The sequence below is a fragment of the Stegostoma tigrinum genome, chromosome 3, assembly GCF_030684315.1.
Source record: "Stegostoma tigrinum isolate sSteTig4 chromosome 3, sSteTig4.hap1, whole genome shotgun sequence".
Lineage (NCBI taxonomy): Eukaryota > Metazoa > Chordata > Chondrichthyes > Orectolobiformes > Stegostomatidae > Stegostoma > Stegostoma tigrinum.
The window spans coordinates 66159735-66172098 of NC_081356.1; positions in this window are offsets into that span (position 1 = coordinate 66159735).

The window sequence follows — 12364 nt, forward strand, 5'->3', positions numbered from 1 at the left end:
CCATATAGAGGTGTTCATTAACTCTACTTGTCCCAATGCACGGATTAGGTAAACTGTCGTTTGTGTGTGATATAAATGCTGACAGTTCATATTGCTAAGGAACTTTTCTTTCTTAAATTCCTCCACACAGGTTCATTGGAAGTGTGATCAACGGATCTAGCCACCGTAGTGAGTAGCTTTGTATTTGCTGTGTGCCATGAAGTAGCAGAAAAAATAATCAGCAGCACCAGATGAAGCAACAGGCCTGGGACCGGCAGTCACCTATAGTGGATGCTGAGCAGCCTCCAAATGAGGAGGTCGTAGCTGGATTAGGAGGCCTAGAATCTATTGTCCTTGATGTCACAATACTGAGGATGTCATGGGACGGTATCACAGAACCATGTCAGCTACTGGTGTTTTTCTTAACTCACCCATGGAATGTGGGCATCACTGGTTGGCCCCTCCCTAGTCACCCTTGAGCTGCCTTCTTGAACCGCTGCAGTCCATGTGCTGCAGGTAGAAACTGTGACACGGCTCACGGATCTGGCTGCTTCCAGCAACTAAGTGGGATCTCTCAACCATCAAACAACAAATGAATGAAGGCTGTGTTCCAACCCACAAAGCAGCACACCATGAATCAAGCTCTATTATATGCAGAGTCAGACCAAACATGAAAGTATTTATAAAGTACGCATACCATCTCAATTTATGTGACTTTAAGACCGAGGTTGTTAAAAAGCATGGACCAGGTTTCCATACTAGCAAAGAATTACTATTTATCACAAGTAATTAGATAAAGCTATATGTAAATAGATGTAACCATTGGCATATAACACTACTGACTAAAATTCTAATCCCTTTATACACTCTCCTTACAAGCATACACACATATATACACAAGCAGAGAAAATAGATTATTGTCAGACAAAGAAAAAAACTGTAAAGTCAGTTCTGTGGTCTGTGTTTCCTGATTCTGATGTTAAGATGATCCTTCTTCGGCCAGTTTTTATTCTTTTTGCTCTGACCGAAATTCTGTACTATTATACCTGGGTGTTTAATGATCAAAGTTATTTTTCCACTTCAACTTCTTCCATTCTATATTAATTCAAATATATATTTTATTTGTCCATCTTCTTGAATTAAAATGTGTGGCAGAGATCCCCTGAGATCCAGAGGGAGGGAGGAGGGTAACTTCTTCAGGTTAGGCGTCCCTGGAAGAGGCTTCACAGTGAGGTTAAAATTATATCAGAGATAATAGGAACTGCAGATGCTGAAGAATCTGAGATAACAAAGTGTGGAGCTGGATGAACACAGTAGGCCAAGCAACATCTTAGGAGCAAAAAAGCTGACATTTTGGGCCTAGACCCATTTCTGATTTCTGCTTGGCCTGTTGTGTTCATCCAATTCTACACTTTGTTATCTTGGATTCTTCAGCATCTGCAGTTCCTATTATCTCTGTTACAGGAAAACCTTTCTGCATTTCTAGGAAAAAAAGTTGTCAGTTATTAAAAATGCAAGTTAGGGTGATACACTTTGAATGGTGCATGATTCTTCCACTTTCTTCAGGAATTGAAAGATCTTTAAAGGTCTGTGGCAGACCTCTTCCAGAAAGTAAGTTTTTTAGTCTTTTCCGAATTGTGTCTAGCCAAGTAAAGCGCAAGATTATCAATGTAGAGAAGCAGCAGAAACATATTGCCTACATCTAGGATCATGCTGGTTTAAAGGTAAGATTATTCTACTCTGTTATTTTAATGTTTGCAGTATGTGCAAATGGCATCTGTTCCAACACCAGAAATGTGCATTAAACCTCAAGTGAAAATAAGCTTCCTGAAGTTATCCTGCTTATGAGCAAATCAGGCACATGGTAGCATGTTTTTCAATAACATATTTATGAAAGCTGACCTGGACATGATTTGGGCCTGTAAAAATAGTTTAAATCATATCCTATCATCTCAGAGTAAAGACTTTAATCTTGACTTATAAACATTCATGGAAACTCCTTTCTATTTATACCCATCAAAATATTGAAGGAGAATCATCGGACACAAAGCTTTAACTCTGCTTTCTCTGCGCAGATACTACTGGACCTGCTGAGGTTTTCCAGCACTTTATGCTTGCAACAAATCTTTTTACAGTCCTTACAATGCAGTAAGCAACTAAATTAGCGCAATCAAGTTAAATTAATGTAAAATAATTACTGCTGTGTTCAAGAAGAACCAAATAGCAAACAACGCAATTTTGTTTCAAGTACGTGTTTTTTTAAAAAGCCTTTAAAAGCCTTGGAGGAAAAGGGATAGAGAAAACATATGATTGATCCTTCAGAATGAGTTAGGAGGCTGGAATACATCAAGAGGTTCTTATATTTTAAAACAAATATGTGAATTTGTAGTGAATCTAAATGATAAATCTAACCAAAAATGAAATCCAATTTTGGAGAGTGAGCCTCTTGGTGAATTGGAAAATTATAGTCGATTTCATATTGTTTAAATCCTCATAGAAGCTTTTAAATTTTTAAGAAGAAATTTGAAATTCCTAGTTGAACAGCTGACACATGTTTACTATAACAAGCTAAAACATGATTAATTAAACACTAATTTTGCATATTATACCACATAATGGTACTTTTAACAGAACTGAAAACCTCTATCAGGCATTTGAAACAAACACAGAGAACGTAGGCGAAACTCAGCAGCTGTGGAGAGAGAACATAAAATATAGAACAATGCAGTGCAGAACAGGCCCTTCGGCCCTCGATGTTGCACCGAACTGTGAACTAATCTAAGCCCCTCCCCCTACACTATCCCATCATTATCCATATGCAGAGAAGCAGAGTTAATATTTTGAGTCCTGTATGACTCTTGTCCACAGGAACTGCCAGGCTTGCTGAGTTTCTTCAGAATTCTCTGTGTTTGCTTCAGATTACCAGCATCTGCAGTGTTTTACTGCTAATTGATACCTGTTACATTGCCTTTAAGTTGCCGTTTAAACTTATTCTCTTGTGGGGCATGGGTGTTGCTGGCTGGCCAGCATTTATTGCCAATCCCTAGTCGCCTCTGAGCAGGTTTTAGAACATAGAACATACAACATTGAACAGTACAGCACAGTACAGGTCCTTCAGCCCACGATGTTGTGCCGAACTTTTACCCTAATCCAAAGGTCTATCTAACCTCCAAGCCTACCTTATACTATCATCCAAATGCCTATCTAATAGCTGCTTAAATGCCCCTAATGAGGCTGACTCCACTATCCTCTCTGACATGCATTCCATGCCCCTACCACTCTCTGAGTAGAGAACCTACCTCTGACGTCTCCCCTGTTTCTACCCCCACTCAACGTAAAACTATGCCCCCTCATAATAGCTACCTCCACCCTAGGAAAAAGTCTCTGACTGTCCACTCTAGCTATACCTCTGATCATTTTGTACACTTCTATCAAGTCACCTTTCATCCTTCATCGTTCTAAAGAGAAAAGCCCTAGCTCTCTCAAACTTTTGTTGTAAGACCTTCCCTCCATTCTAGGCAACATCTTGGTAAATCTCCTCTGCATCTTTTGCAATGCCTCCACATCTTTCCTATAATGAGGTAACCATAACTGGACACATTACTCCAGATGTGGCCGAACCAGGCTTTTGTAAAGCTGGAGCATAACTTCACAGCCCTTGAACTCGAGCCCCTCTACTAATGAAAGCTAACACATCTTACGCCTCCTTAACAACTCTATCCACCTGGGTGGCAGCTTTCAGGGAACTGTGAACATGAACCCCAAGATCCCTCTGCCCCTCAACACTGCCAAGAGTCTTTCCATTAACCCTGTATTCTGCTTTCAGGTTTGTCCTTCTAAAACGAATCACCTCAGACTTTTCAGGATTAAACTCCATCTGCCACTTTTCAGCCCAGCTCTGCATCCTATCAATGTCCCTTTGTAACCTAGAACAGCCCTCTGCACTGTCCACAACACGATCCACCTTGGTATCATCCGTGAACTTGCTAATCCACCCTTCCACTCCTTCATCCAAATCATTTACAAAAATCACAAATAAAAGAAGACCCAGGACAGATCCTTATGGTACACCCCCTGTAACTGAGCACCACGTTGAATATTTTCCATCCACTACCATCCTTTGTCTTCTAAGGGTCAGCCAATTCTGAATCCAATCTGCCACATTTCCTCCTATCCCATGCCTCCTTACCTTCTGCATGAGTCTATCATGGGGAACCTTATCAAATGCCTTACTTAAATCCATGTATACCACATCCACTGCTCTAGCTTCATCCACCTCTTTGGTCACCTCTTCAAAGAATCCAATAAATTTTGTGAGGCATGATCTACCCCTCACACATCCATGCTGACTATCACGAATCAAACTGTGCCTTTCAAGTGATCATCAATCCTATCTCTCAGAGCCCTTTCCAATAATTTGCCCACCACTGATGTCAGACTAACTGGCCTGTAATTTCCAGGGTTATCCCTATTCCCATTTTTGAATAAGGGAATGATGTTTGCCTCTCTCCAATCTTCTGGCACTATACCTGTGGACAGTGAGGATGAAAGATTATTGCCAAAGGCCCTGCAATCTCTTCCCTTGCTTCCCATAGAATCCTTGGATAAATCCCATCAGGCCCAGAGGACTTATCTATCTTCAACTTCCTCAAAATTCCTAGCACATCTTCCTTACTAACATCAACCTTCTCTAGTCTAACAGCCTGTTTCACACTGTCCTCATTTAAAACAGGGTCCCTCTCAGTTGTAAATACTGAAGAAAAGTATTTATTAAGGACCTCTCCTATCTCTTTAGGCTTCGTGCTCAAATTCTCTTTACAATCCTTGATCGGCCCTACCCTTTCTCTGGTCATTCTCTTATTCCTCACATAAGTGTAAAAAGCCTTGGAGTTTTCCTTGATCCTATCTGCCAAGGTTTTCTCATGCCCCCTTATAGCTCTTCGAAGCTCTTTCTTCAGCTCCTTCCTGGATGACTTGTAACCCTCTAGAGTCTTTTCCGTTCCTTGTTTCCTAAATCTTACATAAGCCTTCATCTTCATCTTAACCAGTCGTTTGACCTCTCTTGAGAACCAAGGTTCCCTCACTCAACCGCATCTTTCTTGCCTGCTAGGGATAAACATATCGAGCACAGGCAGTATGCATTCCTTAAACAATCTCCACATTTCAATAGTGTTCTTCCCTGACAGCATCTGTTCCCAATTTATGTTACCCAGTTGTTGCCTAACAGAATTATAATTACCCTTCCCCCAATTATAAAATTATCCTGCTATATGTACCTATCCTTTTCTATGACTATTGTAAAAGTAACAAAGTTATGATCACTACTGCCAAAATGCTGTCCTACCAACAGGTCTAACACTTGGTTTGGTTCATTGCCAAGCACCAAATCCAAGGTGGCCTCACCTCGTGTTGGTCTATTTTCATACTACGTCAGGAATCCTTCCTGAATGCACTGGGCAAAATCCATTCCATTTAGACTAAAATGTTTCCAATCAATATTTGGAAAGTTGAAGTCATCCATGACAACAACCCTGTGACTTCTGCACCTTTCCAGTATCTGCTTCCTAATCCGTTCCTCTACTTCTCTGTAACTGTTAGGGGGTCTGTAAAAAAACCCCAAAAAAATGTCTGCTCCTTTCTTGTTCTGGAGCTCAACCCAAAGGTTTTGTGCTGCCTTCTTGAACCGCTGTAATCCATATGTTGTAGTTTGACCCAATTCAGCAAGAATCATTTCCAAGTGATCTGTTCTGTTCTTTGAGAGATAGTAGGAACTGCCGATGCTGGAGAATCTGAGATAACAAGGTGTAGGTCTGGATGAACACAGCAGACAAGCAGCGTCAGAGGAGCAAACATGCTGACGTTTTGGGTCTGGACCCTTCTTCAGAAATGGGGGAGGGGAAAGGGACTCTGAAATAAATACAGAGGGGGGAAGGTGATAACGGAAGGTGGATAAAGGAGCAGATAGGTGGAGAGAAAACAGACATGACGATCAAGGAGTCGGGGATGGAGCCAGTACAGGTGAGTCTTGTTAGGGAGTTGGGATGGGGGTCGGACAGTTGAGGGAGGATGTACAGTCAAGGAGGTGGGGATGAGGCTAGTAGGTAGGATGTGGGGGTGGGGGTTGGTCAGTGAGGTTGGAGGAGCGGATAGGTGGGAGAAGAGATAGACAGGTCAAGGAGGCAAGGACGAGCTGGGCTGATTTTGGGACAAGGTCAGGGGGTGAGGAGATTTTGAAGCTTGTGAAGTCCACATTGAGACCATTGGGCTGCAGGGTTACAAGAAGATTATGAGGTGCTGTTTCTGCAGCCTTTGGATGGCATTATTGTGGTATTGGAGGAGGCTAGGATGGACATGTCGTCCAAGGAGTGGGAGGGGGAGTTGAAGTGGTTCACGACTGGGAGCTGCAGTTTTTTGTTGCGAACCGAGCATAAGTGTTCCGCAAAACAGTCTCCAAGTCTCCGCTTGGTTTCTCCAATGTAGAGAGGCCGCACCTTTGACACCCTTATCCGTTTAACCAAACTCATCCTTACCTTTAACAACTTCTTCAACTCTTGCCACTTCCTACAGACAAACAGGGTGGCCATATGTACCCACATGGACCCAAGCTACACCTGCCTCTTTGTAGGATATGTGGAACAGTCCCACTTTCACAGCTACACTGGCCCCATCCCCACCTCTTCCTCCATTACATCAATGACTGTATAGGCGCCGCCTCAGGCTCCAATGAGGAGCTCAAATAGTTCATCCACTTCACTAACACCTTCGACTCCAACCCTAACCTGGACCATCTCCAATACCTCTCTCTCCTTCCTGGACCTCTCTGTTTCCATCTCTGGCAACCACCTGGAAACCGATATCAATTTCATGCCTACTGACTCCCACAGCTACCTAGAATACACCTCCTCCCAGCCAACCTCCTGCAAAAATGCCATCCCCTTTTCCCAAATCCTTCACCTCCGCTGCATCTGCTCCCAAGGTGAGGCATTCCACTCCTGGACATCCCAGATGCCCTCATTTTTCAAGAACCGCAAGTTCCCCTCCACAATGGTCAAAAACGCCCTCGACTGCATCTCTCGCGTTTCCCGCAACTCATCCCTCACACCCCCTCCCCACAGTAACAACAAAGACAGAATCCCCCTCGTCCTCACGTACCACCCCACCAACATCTGGATTCAACGCATCAACCTCCATCACTTCCGCCATCTGCAATCTGACCCCACTACCAAAGATATTTTTCACTTCCCACCCTTATCAGCCTTCTGGAGGGACTGCTCTCTCCGTGACTCCCTTGTCCACTCCGCACTCCCCACTAACCCCACCATACCTGGCACTTTTCCCTGCAACTGCAGGAAGTGCTACACCTGCCCCATACCTCTCCCCTCACCCCCATCCCAGGCCCCAGGAAAACCTTCCACTTTAAACAGATATTCATCTGCACATCTTCTAATGTGGTATATTGTATCTGCTGTTCCCAATGTGGCATCCTCTACATCGGGAAGACCAAATGGAGGCTTGGAGACCACTTATTGGAACACCTATGCTTGGTTCACGACAAACAACTGAACCTCCCAGTCGCAAACCACTTCAACTCCCCCTTCCACTCTTAGGACGACATATCCATCCTGAGCGTCCTCAGTGCCACAACGATGCCACCCAAAGGCCGCAGGAAAAGCATCTCATACTTTGCTTGGGAGCCCTGCAGCCCAGTGGTCTCAATGTGGACTTCACAAGCTTCAAAATCTCCGCACCACCAACCTTGTCCTAAAACCAGCCCAGCTCGTCCCTGCCTCCTTGATCTGTCTGTCTTTTCTCCCACCTATCCGCTCCTCCCACCTCACTGACCAACCCCCACCCCCACTTCCTACCTACTAGCCTCACCCCCACCCCCTTAACCTGTCTGTCTTCCCTCAACTGACCAACCCCCATCCCAACTCCCTACCTACACTCACCTGTACTGGCTTCATCCCCACCTCCTTGATTGTCCTGTCCGTCTTCTCTCCACCTACCTGCTGCTTTATCCACCTTCCATCATCGCCTCTCCCCTCTCTGTATTTATTTCAGAGCTCCCTTCCCCTCTCCCATTTCTGAAGAAGGGTCCAGACTCGAAACGTCAGCTTTTCTGCTCCTCTGATGCTGCCTGGCCTGCTGTGTTCATCCAGCTCTACACCCTGTTCTGTGCTTTTGCTTATCTAGCAGGTGACTTCTAACTTTAGAACTGTGGGAGTATGACTGAAAATTCTCCTTTTTCAAATCTTCCTGTCCTGTGTTAACTCCCCATGAATCTGTTTTCAGTTTGAGTATGATCCTCTGCCAGCATTCCATCATGATGAACCAGAGAGACTTTCGATCTTTAGCTGCTCTCCTTCTTGCAGAACCTGGCAGACTAACCTGTCTCTGATATGTTAGGAAAACCTGTGACTCAATATCACAATGACCTCCTTTGTACCTTCTAATCTCAAAGCCCATTACCACGGTAACAAGAATAACATGAGCCCTGTCCTCCTGATTGAGATGCTAAGTAGTTATCCTTGACACCCCAACTCAATCCAAACCTGGAATTAAATGGAAAATTCAAAATATAGACTTTTATATTGACTATCAGAATTTTTAAACAACTGCCTGTGGCCTGAAGACCCGTATCTATTCACTGAAATCACAACTACGTTTGCCATTGACAGCAAGTGTGATATCTTACATTTTCTTCGCAGGAAAACGTTCTTAGCTTCCTTTGCAATCTTTAACAACCAAACCCTTAGACCTGCTGGAAAGCCCAGGTTAGGTCACATGAGCTCCTTATTTTTACCTCAAATTAAAGACACAGTCCAAATCAGATCATTCTTTAAAACTCGCCATTGCAACAATGTCCTTTCGTGTCATCATAACAAAGATAATCATTTATCAAGTAATTTATACTCTACTTGCGTTTGACAGTTTGGTACAAAGATATGGTACAGTAACACAACATAAATGTGATCACTATTAACCATGACTCTTACGCAAATAAATAACTTTCACTTAAATAAAAACCTGAATCATTTCAATTTGAGAACTTCACTATAGCAATGAGACACTGCGATGTACTCGTTTACTTTCTTACTAATTTGATAGAACTAAAGGGGTTTATACTTTGCATATATATTTTATAATGTACAGTATATTGTACCAAAAACAGTCACATGTTGAAATTTACAAGAAATGTACAAACTGAAAACCATCTATTAAAGCAATGCCATGAAGTGAACATCGTACAAAACACTAACTACAGTGGAGCCTCTTAACCTTACATAACAGCCCCACTGTACTCTCTGAAAATCATCTTGAGTGTAGCATTACAGGAGTGATACAGACAAACAAATTTCTCAAATGATAAATATTGCCAAGAGTGCATTTGGGGTGGCATGGTGACACAGTGGTGAGCACTGCTGCCTCACATCGTCAGGAACCCGGTTCAATTCCAGTCTCGGGTGACTGTCTATGTCACTCTCCCCGTGTTGATGTGTGTTTCCTCCAGGTATTCCAGTTTCCTCCCATGGTCCAAAGACGTGCAGGTTAGGCAAATCGGCCATGTTCAATTGCGCATAATGTTCAGGGATATGCAGGCTAGGTGGATTAACCATGGGAATTACAGGGACAGAGTAGGGAAGTGGATCTGGGTGGGCTGCTCTTCAGAGGGTCAGTGTAGACTTTTTAGGCTGAATAGCCTGCTTCCGCACTGTAGGGATTCTATGATTCCACAACCTGCGAGTCAAAAAATCCTTTAAAAAGTATTGGTCTCTGTAGGTAAGTACAACATATTCACCTTGTGATAGAAACAAGCTGGAAATATAGAAGTATTCTGATCGAACTGCCACAAAGGAAGTCTGACCATGTGCTGTCAAAATGTTAATCTTTTTATGGCCATAGAACCGGCAGTCAATGCTAATAAGAAAGAGAATTGAAAACAGTAACATGGTGGAAATATTGAACATTGAATGAAATGTGCGGTTTCCACGTAGATGGCACAGGTAAACAAAATAAAGCAGTCCCATAAACAAATCTATATCCTTAACAGCTGACTGCACACTGCCAAGTATTTGACCTCACTACACTCTGAACAACGTCCTTCACCCTGCCCCACTATCCTCCCAACCTGACTGTGAAACAGAAGTTACAAAAACAGACGTTGCTGGGAAAGCTCAGCAGGTCTGGCAGCATCTGTGAAGAAAATATCAGAGTTAATGTTTCAGGTCTGGTGACCCTTCCTCAGAACTGTGGGTTGCTGGGAAAACATCAGTCTGTATGCAGAAAATAGGGAAGTGGGTGGGTAGGGAATAAACGATAGGATAGAGCCTAAAGAGGCTGAAAAGCAGTTGGATAGATAAAGGAGTTGATAATGATCTGGCTAGGAATCAACTCTTTTGTCTATCCAAGTACTGGGGCAGCACAGTGGCTCAATGGTTAGCACTGCAGCCTCACAGCACCAGGGACCCAGGTTCAATTTCAGCCTCAGGTAACTGTCTGTGTGGAGTTTGCACATTCTCCTGATGTCTGCGTAGGTTTCCTCCAGGTGCTCCAGTTTCCTCCCACAGTCCAAAGATGTGCAGGCTAGGTGGTTTGGCCATGCTAAATTGTCTGTAGTGTTCAGGGTGTGTGGGTTAAAGGGGATGGGTCTGGGTGGGATCCTCCAAGGGGCGGTGTGGATTTGTTGGGCCAAAGGGCCTGTTTCCACACTGTAGGGAATCCAATCTACTCATCTCTCTCTTTGGGCTCTAGCCTATTGTTTACTCCCTAACCCATCCACCTCCCTACTTTCTGCATGTAAACTGACATTTTTCCAGCCACCATCAGTTCTGAGGAAGGGTCACCAGTCCTGAAGCATTAGCTTTGAATTTTTTTTTCATCACTGATGCTTCCAGACCTGCCGAGCTTTTCCAGCAACTTCTGGTTTTGTTCCTGATATACAACATCTGCAATTCTAAAGTTTTTTTATTGTGAAACAGAAGTCGTTTTTAGATAACAAAGTGTGGAGCTGGATGAACACAGCAGGCCAAGCAGCATCTTAGGAGCACAAAAGCTGACATTTCAGGCGTAGACCCTTCATCAGAACTCCCCACTAATCAGCAGTTCTTTTTGAACTCCAGACTGACTCCTCACCCATCCAATCAAAGACTTAAAGACGCTAACTTGAACTTGTCCATTATCAGAGGAAGGAGAAATATTCTAGTTTATTTTCTTTAAACTGAGCGAAAATCTTCACTAGAATCCCTTTGTCCCAATAAAGATTTTTTTTGGCCTCAGATTCTAAGAAAGTCTTGTATTTATATAGGGCTTTTCGTGAACAACATCTCAAAGCACTTTGCAATGAATGCGATAGTTTTTAAATATAGCTACCAATTTAATGTAATATAGCCTCTGGTTTTCAAATTCCCAATACCAAAGATGTGCTAATGATCAGATAATCTGTCTTTGTGATGTAAATCCTTCAATATAAGCAGACTGGAAAGAGCTCCTCTATTCTTTTTCAAAGTAATGCTTTGTGATCTTTTACATCCACATGAACACCAGATGGGGACGTCTCAATTTAGTGCCCCATCTGAAACTTAACACATTTGACCAGTGCAGCATTCTGTTAGTACTAATCTTGAGTGTCAGGCTCAATTTTTGTGCCTAGCTCCTAGGGTAAGGCTTGAACCTGAAACCTGTGGTTCAGAGGCAAATGCTACCAACTAATCCACTACTGCTGACAGCATTCCCTCGCAAACCAAATGCAGCACCACTCTATCAGGTTGGAAAAAGTCTGGCCAGTCCCATTTACCACCTTAACATCCATGCAATGCCAAAAAAAATCACAAAGGCTAATAAATGAATAGTGGACATCATAGCTGAGTTCAGTTCTGATTATGATGTTATCCATGCACTTTTAAGTAAAGGTTAATGGATATCATTCAATTGAAGAATCTGCGTTAATACAGTGCGAAGCTGGAGGAGCACAGCAGGCCAGGCAGCATCACAGGAGCAGGAAAGTTGATGTTTCAGCTCGGGACTCTCCTTCACTTTCTGAAGAAGGGTCCCGAGCTGAAACATCAATTTTCCTGCTCCCCTGATGCTGCCTGGCCTGCTGCGCCCTCCAGCTCCACACTGCATTATCTCTGACTCCAGTATCGGCAATTCTTACTATCTGTGAAGAATCTGTGATGATTGTTTTTCCAATCATCACTCGTCTTCATTGTAGCTTTCGCACCGGATTTCTGTAGCATCAGCACAGATGAAGGAACAAACTTATTCAATGATGTTCAGTACCACAATGAATGCACTTTAGGCAGCTGATATATTGGAAGAGTAAGGTTGTAGTACATCTTGGAAGCTATTATCCACTTGCAGTCATTGCAACCATAGATTGATTGGT